The sequence below is a fragment of the Bacillus rossius genome, chromosome 1, assembly GCF_032445375.1.
Source record: "Bacillus rossius redtenbacheri isolate Brsri chromosome 1, Brsri_v3, whole genome shotgun sequence".
NCBI classification, from domain to species: Eukaryota; Metazoa; Arthropoda; class Insecta; order Phasmatodea; family Bacillidae; genus Bacillus; species Bacillus rossius.
In genome coordinates, this window is record NC_086330.1 from 88,721,325 (window position 1) to 88,732,374 (window position 11,050).

The following is an 11,050-nucleotide window of genomic DNA, read 5'->3' on the forward strand; positions in this document are numbered from 1 at the left end:
AAAATTGCGACAGTTACGTGTCCAAAAAATTGCGATAATTATATATATATATATAAACATATAGACATTGACGACGGTTTTGGGGTCTATGGACCATGAAACGAAAAACTATATTAAAATTTTACGAAAGTCTCACCATAGTAACGGCTACAATGGGTAGTATTGTAAATGTTATCGTAAGCATTTATAAAACTGATCTGAGGATAATATATCAGGAAAGAATATCAAAAACACTAAAATAAATGGGCAAATGTATATCGAATTTTAAGTTACAGGTTGGGTTAATAATGTTATTTGAAAGAGTAAATTTTTCACTATTTCCGGGGTAGGCCCCGCAGAGTCTAGGGCAGCTACTGCCTGTTCGTTTCTGGCCTTCGCCGCAGAGGACTCTGTTGTCTCGCCGTGAACTATGCTTACACGGTGAGAAACTGAGACGTAATAGTGTCTCTTTCCTACCGCAGTGTGAGTGGGAGGTTCTGTCTGTGAAATATCTCATGGTGCTAAGGGCGACACTAGTTGAAATATATGGTGCAGTATCGACCTTAAGTGCAAGTCTCCAGAAGGCTCAGCACTGTGTACTCAGGAAATATGTTCACAGACATAAGCGACTGAACATGCCTTTATAGGAAAATTGAGGGGCTGAATTTTTTTAAATGATATTCTTTGACATTGTTGAAAAGATGTTTCTATTTTCATGCGAAAACAGATTTTGTTAATACTTTGTAAGGTTCTTGTGTAAATAATCACTGGCGAAGCTATTAGATCTGCACGTCGTAACTGCAACCAGCCAGGCGAAATAATCCAGTTGTAACATTGGAGCCACGTGATAACTTGACTTTTGGAATGATTTAACATACACTGCTAGTACTGGAAGTAAACGAAGTCCTCATTCCGTTACCTGCTTAGTTCACACTATGCGGCATTAAAGACCCATCTACAACAGTCCGAACACCAGTGAGCAGTCCGTGTCCTTATCCTAGTGTGAATGACGTCACACTGTCGCGCGGAAAACCCCCCTGTCTTCAATTGCGAAGTCCGATTTCCGAATCTAAAGTAGTTACCAGATCGCAGTAATTATAGAGCGCTGACATAATTTTTTTTTCTTTTTTTTTGTTTATTGTTTTCATGCATTGTAAATGAGTACGCAGCTAAGTTAATGAACATTAAATTAACTTTTGGAAGTTATGTGTTCAATGATATTTATTTATTTGTAACGCAAAAGTAAAAGCTAATAAATGAATAATGAATTTGTGTGTTCGGGTTTTGTAAAGCCCGAACGCACATGTACTGATCAATATTTTGTCTCGGTATTCTTGGCTTATCACACCGTCCGTTATTTTCTGTTTACCATTTTGAAACGGGAACCCGGTAAAGCAAATATCACGAGTGTTCTTCTTACTCAAATGCTACCAAAGGTCACATATTGTGTCAAAACGTTTTAAGTTAACCAATGTATTCGGAGCAGGACCATCGCCCACACCACTCCTGACGTAGGAGGGTCACGTGGACCGATCAGCGATCGGTGTCCGTCGGACACGATTTGCGACATTTCAATTGTGGGCTCATCGTTCTGCCGTGAAACGTAGTTTCTGGCTGCGTTGGTTGAAATGTTCTTTGTGTGGAGTATAAACAATCATGTAATCCAGGATCGACATGTGACGGAGCTAAGCGATGAGAGAAGATGCTCTTTAGTGTAGATATACATAGCAGCAGAACAAATAGCATCTTCCTAGTGCCAGAATAGACACAGACTTGGTAAAATGGTTCCTCTTGGAACACCGCTACACATCCAGCCCGCAGCCTCGAGCCGCTGACGGCTGACAAGATGGCGCCGCGACACTCACCTCGTCCCGTTGCGAACATCTGCGCCGCCCAGCTGCGCCGACACTGAGTAGTTCCCTCGGCAGCCGCCGCGCAGCGCTTCTTATCGCGCGTGACGTCACGACCGCGTGGCGCGGGCTCCACGCTCTTCGATGAGATACACAAACTACAGGAGCAACAGAACAATGAGGGAGATACAGAAGTGCGATTCTTATAGCGGAAACTGAGACCATACTTTGGGAGACATGTGACGCTATCTGTTGGGTGGCCCATAACTACTAGCCCAAAAAAAAAAAAAAAAAAACTCAGGGGAGGGGGGTAGTGTTAGCTTCATAATGATAGTTCAAACGACTAATTGCTTAGTAGAAGAGTTTTGAACTGTGCAAAAATATTGTTTTATAATAAAAAATCTTTTTTTTATAAATGAGTATTTCTAGTATGCCACACCACAAATTATGGCGCTATTAAAATAAAATGAATTATTTTTCGCTAGTTTGTTTGCGTGGTAACAGCTGATGCATTACTGTGTTAAGTACTAGTTAGTTACTATGTAGCGGGTGGACCCAAAATATGTATCGATCTTCGGCAATTAGGGTTTCTCCCCTGTGTACAGGATTGCCACTACGCCAACCATGAATCTGTTCCTGGACATGTCGAACAGAAAACTGGCCACATCCTCGAAAACGTTATTACCATCACACATAAATCGAACTGACCAAACGCTGAATCATGAGTTTTTCATAAATGCAGGAATCTGATATCTATATCTACATTTCCTGGCAACACTTGGGCCGATAGGTTTGCGTTATGCTATTTTTTATATTATTTAAGTAATTAATGAAATTAATATTTACGACCGTCGTAACCATGGCTACGATGCCATTTTGTTAAGTTGAGATCATATTTTGTGCATGATAACACATTTTATTTATTTTATTTTATTAGTACGAATAACAATTAAACTAAAGTCAGCGTATACAATTTTTATTACATATTTATTTCAGCAGTCGTCATAAGAATTACATTTCTAATTTGTTCAACATATTTAAAGCGGTTTTCCCCGGGTAAACTTATAATACAAAGCAAAATACCAACAGTTATTCCATCACCACCTTGAAACCGTGAAATGTTTCAAACGATACGGTCTTTATTCTTATGTTTACTGTATATATTCGTTCCAGATATAACAATATGAAATATGATCGGGCGAAAAAAATTCTGTATCATTTCAATAGTTTTTCGTGAAAAAGTAACATTCAGACAGACTGTCGGACATAACTAGATTTTTATGTATACACTAGCCGTGCGCTCGATGTAAAAGTATTTGATCCTCATTTTTGAAGAATTACTAAAAACGCTAAAACAAACTACTTTTATTTATAAACAGAAGCCTAAACACGAATTTCCATATCTCTAACTTCAAAAATGACAAACTCCATACAAACTTTCATCCCATTAGGTAATGAATTTTAAAAATATCCTTTCTTAGTGCTCACCAACGTTGTATAAAAAACTTCTATGCAATATTTTATGCTTTTAGGCTTTGCGGTTTAAGCTGTGCGTTGTCTGTCAGTCAGTGTTAGAGTATCTTTTAAGAAGACTAGTTAAGGCCCGGCATGCGTTGCAATGTCTCAAACATTTTTTTTAAAATTTGTTTGAAGTAGGTACCTACACACACACACACACACACACATATATATATATGTTTACAGTATATATCCCTCTAAATTTCTATCCTCTATTTACTTATATAAATTTCACTCTATAGCAATGAAAATATTAAAAATCTATCACACAACCATAGGCGTGCCTACAAGGGGGGGGGGGGGGGGCAGGTGGGCCATGCCCCCCCCCCCCCTAATGTAATCACTCAGATCGGCATTTTCTCTAATGCGTTCGTTAATATTCGTATATTCCTGGCACTGTGACATTCAAACTGTGTTTCAGTGTTGCAGCATGCTAATTAACAATATTTTTGAACATTTTATCGTTCTGGAAATACAGCCGCCTTAGTTTATTTAAAACATGAGGTCCCTTAAAATGGCCAATCAAAAAAAATATTTTAAGAGGTTTGTTAAAGTTCTGTTGTCTTAATTTCTGTGTTTGCATTCACTAAAAAGAAGTTCATTTCAAGGTAGATCTGGACCAAGCTTTTGGAAATTCGAGGGTGAAAAATGTGTAAGTACACTTTAAACATTGTCTATGAAAAAAAAAAACATATTTTCAAGATTGTTAAATTTATACGGATATAAATATTAACTAGTAAACATATCTCGTTGATACTGCCCAAAAATATCAACAAGTCAATGAGTGAATGTATTTAGACTATTTAACATTCTAAATTCAGCTTCTGATTTAAAAATTTAGCAGCCCCCCCCCTAATGGAAATGTCTGGGCACACCTATGCACAGAACTACAAAAGTCATCAGTGGCTCAGTGAACGTGTTGTACTAGCAGCTAAAAACAACGATGTCAATGCAATAAATTTCAGCATTTCAAACAAAATACCCGACGAGACGAGAACATACAAGTCAATCGATACTGTAATGAATGAAGACGAAGCAGTAAATTATCTATAAAAGATTTGTGCAATGGGAGTGCATGACTTGATGTAAGTTTTTGGACATACGCCATTGCTAAGAACTTTTTCTGTTGAAGAAAAACTAATTAATAAAATAAACAAATAAAAATAAAAATAAAAATAAAAATACTCAAAAAAGATACAAAAAACACACAAAATTAAGCAAAACAATTGCTGTTGTCAACAAGGATATGAACACCACAAAATATTCCGAAACAGGAATATGGTCAGCAAACAAAGAAAAAACAAAGAAAAATGTACTAAGAGAACGAAAAAATCCCCACAAATGATGACAACACAAAAATATTGAAACCCAAAATAATTCAGCACAACAGTTGAAGCGAGACAAAAAAACATGACAAAACGAAAAAACAAACAAATACAATAGTTTTACCTAAACAGAAACAAGCGACGTTTCGGGAACTGCTATCTGCTCCCGTCCTCAGGCAGAGACGCACATGGTACGGAAACACAGGTGCGACTCGCACCTGTGTTTCCGTACCATGTGCGTCTCTGCCTGAGGACGGGAGCAGATAGCAGTTCCCGAAACGTCGCTTGTTTCTGTTTAGGTAAAACTATTGTATTTGTTTGTTTTTTCGTTTTGTCATGTTTTTTTGTCTCGCTTCAACTGTTGTGCTGAATTATTTTGGGTTTCAATATTTTTGTGTTGTCATCATTTGTGGGGATTTTTTCGTTCTCTTAGTACATTTTTCTTTGTTTTTTCTTTGTTTGCTGACCATATTCCTGTTTCGGAATATTTTGTGGTGTTCATATCCTTGTTGACAACAGCAATTGTTTTGCTTAATTTTGTGTGTTTTTTGTATCTTTTTTGAGTATTTTTATTTTTATTTTTATTTATTTATTTTATTAATTAGTTTTTCTTCAACAGAAAAAGTTCTTAGCAATGGCGTATGTCCAAAAACTTACATCAAGTCAGTAAATTATCTAACTGAAATGTTTGAATTCACTTGATATGCCAGGCATGCCGCCACACGTGTTGACATTAAAAATTGGCGTGCGTATCATTCTTCTCCGAAACATCAATCCACCGCGACTTTGCAACGGTACCAGATTTTCAGTGAAGAAAATGGTGAACAATATCATCGAAGCTACAATTTTAAAAGGAAAATTCAAAGGAGATGTGCTGTTGCTACGCATCCCAATGATTCCAACAGATATGCCATTCGAGTTAAAACGCTTGCAGTTTCCAGTGTGACTCACTTTTGCGATGACCATCAACAAGGCGCAAGGACACTCACTACGAGTCACTACATTTGGAAAATCCGTTCTTCTCACATGGACAACTGTGTGTGGCTTGCTCACGCGTCGGGAAACCTTCTGACTTATACGCGTACGCACGAAATTCAACGCAGAATTCTTTAAAATAATTCCGAGCGTGATAAATATACGCAAATTTGTTTTCAACTTCAATTCTGAAACGCGAATCACAAGATAGTTTCCGCACCGCCGCTAGAATACGCTGTCGAAGCAGCTGCGTCGTCTATCGAATCATTCGATTTGCAGACCGAAATTTAAACTTTAATCTATATAACGAAATGGCTCATATAAAAGCGAAAAAGTTTTGAAAAAATACTAAACCCTGCCTTTGGATCCGATATTCGACAGGGAATTTTATTAAAATACTTCTTGTTAAAATTCATTAAACAATATATACTATGAAAAAGTTTCGCTTTGTGTTTGTGAACTATGGTTCGCGCCATCCGCTACAGATGGCAGCACCGTGGTTGTTACAGATTTCCGTTTCTTTATTTCCGTGGCATTGACGAAATACTCCCACCAAATGCCGTATACCGAGAGCTAAGATGCTACACATCCAAAACATTATACACCTCAAGGGTCCGGTGTTAGCAATATTGTCCTCTAAGACTAACGAGTTTGGTAGCTATGTGAAAGGAAGCATGACTAAGATGTAGGCTCAGTGCGAGAGTAGACATGAAATGTTGCTGTTGTTTAGGAATCTGCAGTAGCTACACTGCACTTTGCGGGGCCCTGGGCCAATTAACTTTAAGGGGCATAATATTTTTAAAAGGGGTCTTTCCAGGGAGTCTGGAGGTTATGGAATAGGCCTCAGGCCTTCGCCTGGAAAATACGGCAATTTAAATCTTTCAAGCAACCTTTTTTAAGCGAATCTGGGACTTCAATTTCGATGATGGTTTGGCTAGTTTATTTTAACAAATTTTTATAGTCTTTCTTGATAGAAATAGCCTCTGGTTAGCTTTACAGATGTTTGCGATCTGTGAATTAGGTATTGGCCAGTACTTTAAATTACATGCAATTAACAGTTTAATATTCCTTTTTCCTTAAGAAGATATGCCCCATTCCAGGTTATTATTTTGTTTTTATGTTCAACACGGTTAAACTTGTAGAGTTTTTAAGGCCGAACTTCAACTTCAAAATACCTGGCTGGCAAAGTGGCATTTTAAACATTTTTGTGCAGTTTGGACAAGGAGAAACAAATACAATAAATAACTGAAAAAAAAAAAAATTGGTTTCAAAGGCAATGCTGGTGGCTATTGCGTGATATGAATTAAACTAATTTATTTAATTTTATTCAGCCTTTTTAAAAACATAAAAATTCTAATGATTTTGAAAGGCCAGGTAAAATTATATAATTTTTTTGAAAAGAAATTAAATCATATCACATAGCAGCCAGTAGAATTATTGACTTTAAACCTTAAAAGTTCCAGTTTTCATATTACATTTCGTTCTCCTTGTCCACACTGCACAAAAATGATACAAATGCAAATTGTTTCCATCTAATTATTCAAAAAGTATGCGATGTATAAATATATAATCCATTTCGTGGAAGTTCAGCCATTCGAAACGTCGGAAAGCGTAATATGTGTAAAGGTAGATAGAATACAATGACCCGGAACGGGACACGCAGAAGGGAAATAGAGATGGAGTGGGCCGCAGCGGGGCGATGCCCGCCAGGGAGACAGGTCCTCGAGCAGCCAGGAACGAGGGCAGAGCGCCGGGGGGTCGACAGGCGGGGGAGAGACAGAGGTCGAGAGGTCACCGCGGTCATCAGCTACCTGCCCTCAGGGCGGCTATCTCCGCAGGATGTCGCGGCTAATGTGTTTCCCCGTCAGCTGCTGTGTTGTCGGGCGCCACGGCCGCGAGGCAAGCAGTCCCGGACGTCAGTCGCGCCTGGGACCAGGACAGCACCTCCCGCCGCAGCCGCCACGACGTGAGTCTGAGCCTCCAGCTGCCGCGAGCTCGCACAGCCCTTGGGCGCGGAGACGGAGACATTGTCGCGTCCGCTGCTTCCGCAATGCACGGAAACAGTCGTAACAAATGGCAACCACTGAGATTGTATTTCAAGGTTACGAAATATTTATTTAATTATATATATATAAATATATAATTCTTCAAGACCATAGCACGGGCGGAATTTACGTAGGCTATATAATAAAAATAAACCACAAAGTAATAGAACACTATTATGTGCTTCTACTTGAAACAATGTTTAACGGATGTAGTTACAGCAGAAACAAACGTGGCTACCACCGCAGCCAAATACTCGGCTTCTATTGGTCGCACGGAGCAACGTAAACGGAAGAGCCCAGCATTGCCGAGCTGGTCCGTACGAGTCAGTCTCCGTCCACGTGCTGTTGTGGAAACTCTGTTCCCGTGAGATCCGTCTCCGTTTCCACGTCATTGCAAAACGGGCCTTAAGCTTGCGGCAAGCCTATTGCCGCGCACATTTGACAAATCGGGCCTAATACTAGCTTAATTCAGACGTAGGTTTGGCCATTACAGCTAAGACTGGTTTTCTCGAGCTTGCCGAAGGCTTGAATTTGGAATGTTCTCTGCACCTTTTAGCTGCGACAAGCTCGCTGTGGGCTTGAGACATGGAGACTAGTTAGCTTCTTGAATCAACGTTGCTGCAAGCTAACATACACTGTAAAAATGTTAGTACAATTTAATGTACAAAGATTTAGTAATTGTACTTATTTGTCGTGTTATTTTTTTTTAAATAAACTACAAAAATTATATAGTTTCACACAGATGTTTCTAAATACACAAATTATTACTACAATCTTCGTTAAAAATACACGAATATACATACACCTGTTATGAAAACGTGGTAAATTACACATTTTGATGTAGGTACTGAGGAAACTGTTTTTTCTTGTCAGTACACTGGACTTACAAGTAAACACATACGCCAATGTAAAAGTTAATATTTGTCAGAGTAAATATACAACTCCCAAATAACTACAAAAAGAACAATACTTTTTGCAATTTATATTGACAAAACCTCATTTAATTTACATTATATTACATAAGTGGTATTTCTATTGCACACTGAGTTATTAGAGAGCGTGATGGTCAAGAGAATGAGATGCTAGCCTAACAACCAAGTTCGACAATCCGCTAAGTCACGCAGATTATTAGAAGCGTTTAATTGAGCAATCAAAATGATAAAATTATACATCACCCTGAGTACACATTTTTCATTAACAGTTTTCAACTACAAAAAAAAAAATACAATATTTTTGAAAGTAGTTTAATTTAACATGTTCATTGTTATTGTAAAATTATTCAACGATGCAGTAAAACTGGCGGTCGTAGTCACGATCAAACAGATAGGTCTGGCAACTAACCTTCATTCTCCGTACTCTTAGTGAAGCTCGCGGCGGCCTGCGAACTAACGGCGCTAGTAGTAGGTGTCCCCTTCATTAACATTGTGTTATATGGGAGTCTCGTATAAATATGATATAATTCCTAATTCCGTCTCAATTTTTGAAAAATTTGCCCAGATTACTACTTATTCATTCGTTTGGGTGCTTGGAAAATGCCTAAATTTTTTTCCGAATTTGTTAGTTAAGTTGAAGTGATGTTTCACGAATATTTTTTAAAATGTTGTGAAGTCAGGGGCATGGCGCAGTGGGCAAGCGCATGGCTTGGCTCTGCCGGCTCGGGTTAAATACTCACAGGCACTGTTTGTTTTTACAATTTTTTTTATTCCTCACAATGAAAAAAATATATTAATAAAAGAATTTTAATATGTTTAAACAGTTAAAGTACATAATTGTGTGATGTTTGGAATAAAATCACAAACCATCGTATCATTTAAATCAATTCCTGTTTAATTATATTAATTAACCCATTTACAGAAAACTTAACTATATTTACTGTATTTTTATTAAATATATACACTTAACTGTTTAGATATATATTTAATTTATTATATATTTTTAATTTATCTATACTAGCGCCGTTAGTTCGCAGGCCGCCGCAAACTTCACGACGAGACACGCAAAGGAAAGGATTTTAAGTTGCCAGACCTATCTATTCTATCGTGGTCGTGGTAAATATTATCATGAATGCATATATATATATATATATATATATAAATATAAATTTAGTGATCACAGAGTTTAAAAAAACCTCAAAGCTGTGATATTTTGACAAAACCATATCAATTGTACTTTTAGACTTTTTATAGTATTTTTACTTGAGCCCAAGAGTAAAAATACGCTAACATGTATAGATGTTAGCGTATTTTAAAAATATTTTTCTAAGTCCTGTTACGTCGACGATGTAAGCCATTGTAAATCCTCATGTAAGCTTTGAGCTAGAGCCGTAAAATTTAAGAATGTTATTTGGGAGGCCGCCATGAACTCAAATAGGCATAGCATGGATTCTTACGTAACGTAAACCTGTTATGTCTCTTACGTTCGTAAGAACTTGTATACCACTACCAAACTCAATCAACATAAAAATGGATATTTTCGTAGACACTTCACCACTCCAGTTCAACAGAATCGTTACAACACAGCCCATAAAAGTATGCTAAGTCCTTAACATACTTCTTCACAATCAGACACTAACATCGGAGATCTCTTAAAAAAAAACCAAAGTCCCAGATGCACCAATCTTATGTATGTAAATTCCATCACCCGAACCTACTAAAAATTTTCCGAGTCAGACTTCTGGCTCGGCGCAATAATTATATCTCCCAACTCAAATAAAGTGACGATGACATGCCATAAGTCCTCTTCTGCGGTGACGAACTGGGCGGCGCGGCGTAGCGACCTGGAGCGAGGGCGAAGCAGCAGTCTGCTCGTCGACGGTGTCCTCGGAGCAGGGGCGTAGCCAGGGGGGAGGGGGGTTTAGGGGTTCAAACCCCCCCCCCCCTTAGCACCAAATCTTTAATTAATTTCTTATTTATCACTCAAACAAATTTCATATTAAAATTAATAAAATTTTTACCATTACAATATTTAAATTTAAGTACAGAAAACTGCTAAAACAGCCCTATTTTACACCTTAAAATCCAAATTTTCCCGGAGGAGGACCCCCGGACCCCCCGTTTTAATACGGGGGGGGGGAGGGGCATGCTTCTTAACACCCCCCATACACAAATCCTGGCTACGCCACTGCCTCGAAGGCCTCCCCTTGCTGCCCCTCCGACCAGCTCGCTCAGAACACCGGGGAACAACCTCCTCCGAGCCTCGAGAACACAGTCGTATACATGCCATTTCCGAGTTACATGACACAGTGCCTTGTTTTTATTCACCGACGCTCTTTTATATCAGTAGTATTTTTTTTGATGCTGCCTGGCGGGAGGCCTACAACTCAGGGACGATGCTTCTCGCGAAACGCTTTATTTAACAC

At 38.4% G+C, this 11,050-nt stretch overlaps 1 protein-coding gene across 1 annotated transcript in view; it reads right to left on the minus strand.

The window, feature by feature from the left end:
* LOC134539426 (solute carrier family 53 member 1-like) overlaps positions 1-1,897 on the minus strand; it is a 73,876-nt gene extending 71,979 nt beyond the window's left edge. The window contains exon 1 of the mRNA XM_063381457.1: positions 1,845-1,897. The gene's annotated coding sequence lies outside the window, so the exon portion shown is untranslated. The remainder of the gene's footprint in view (positions 1-1,844) is intronic.
* Between the last annotated feature and the right edge of the window lie 9,153 nt (positions 1,898-11,050).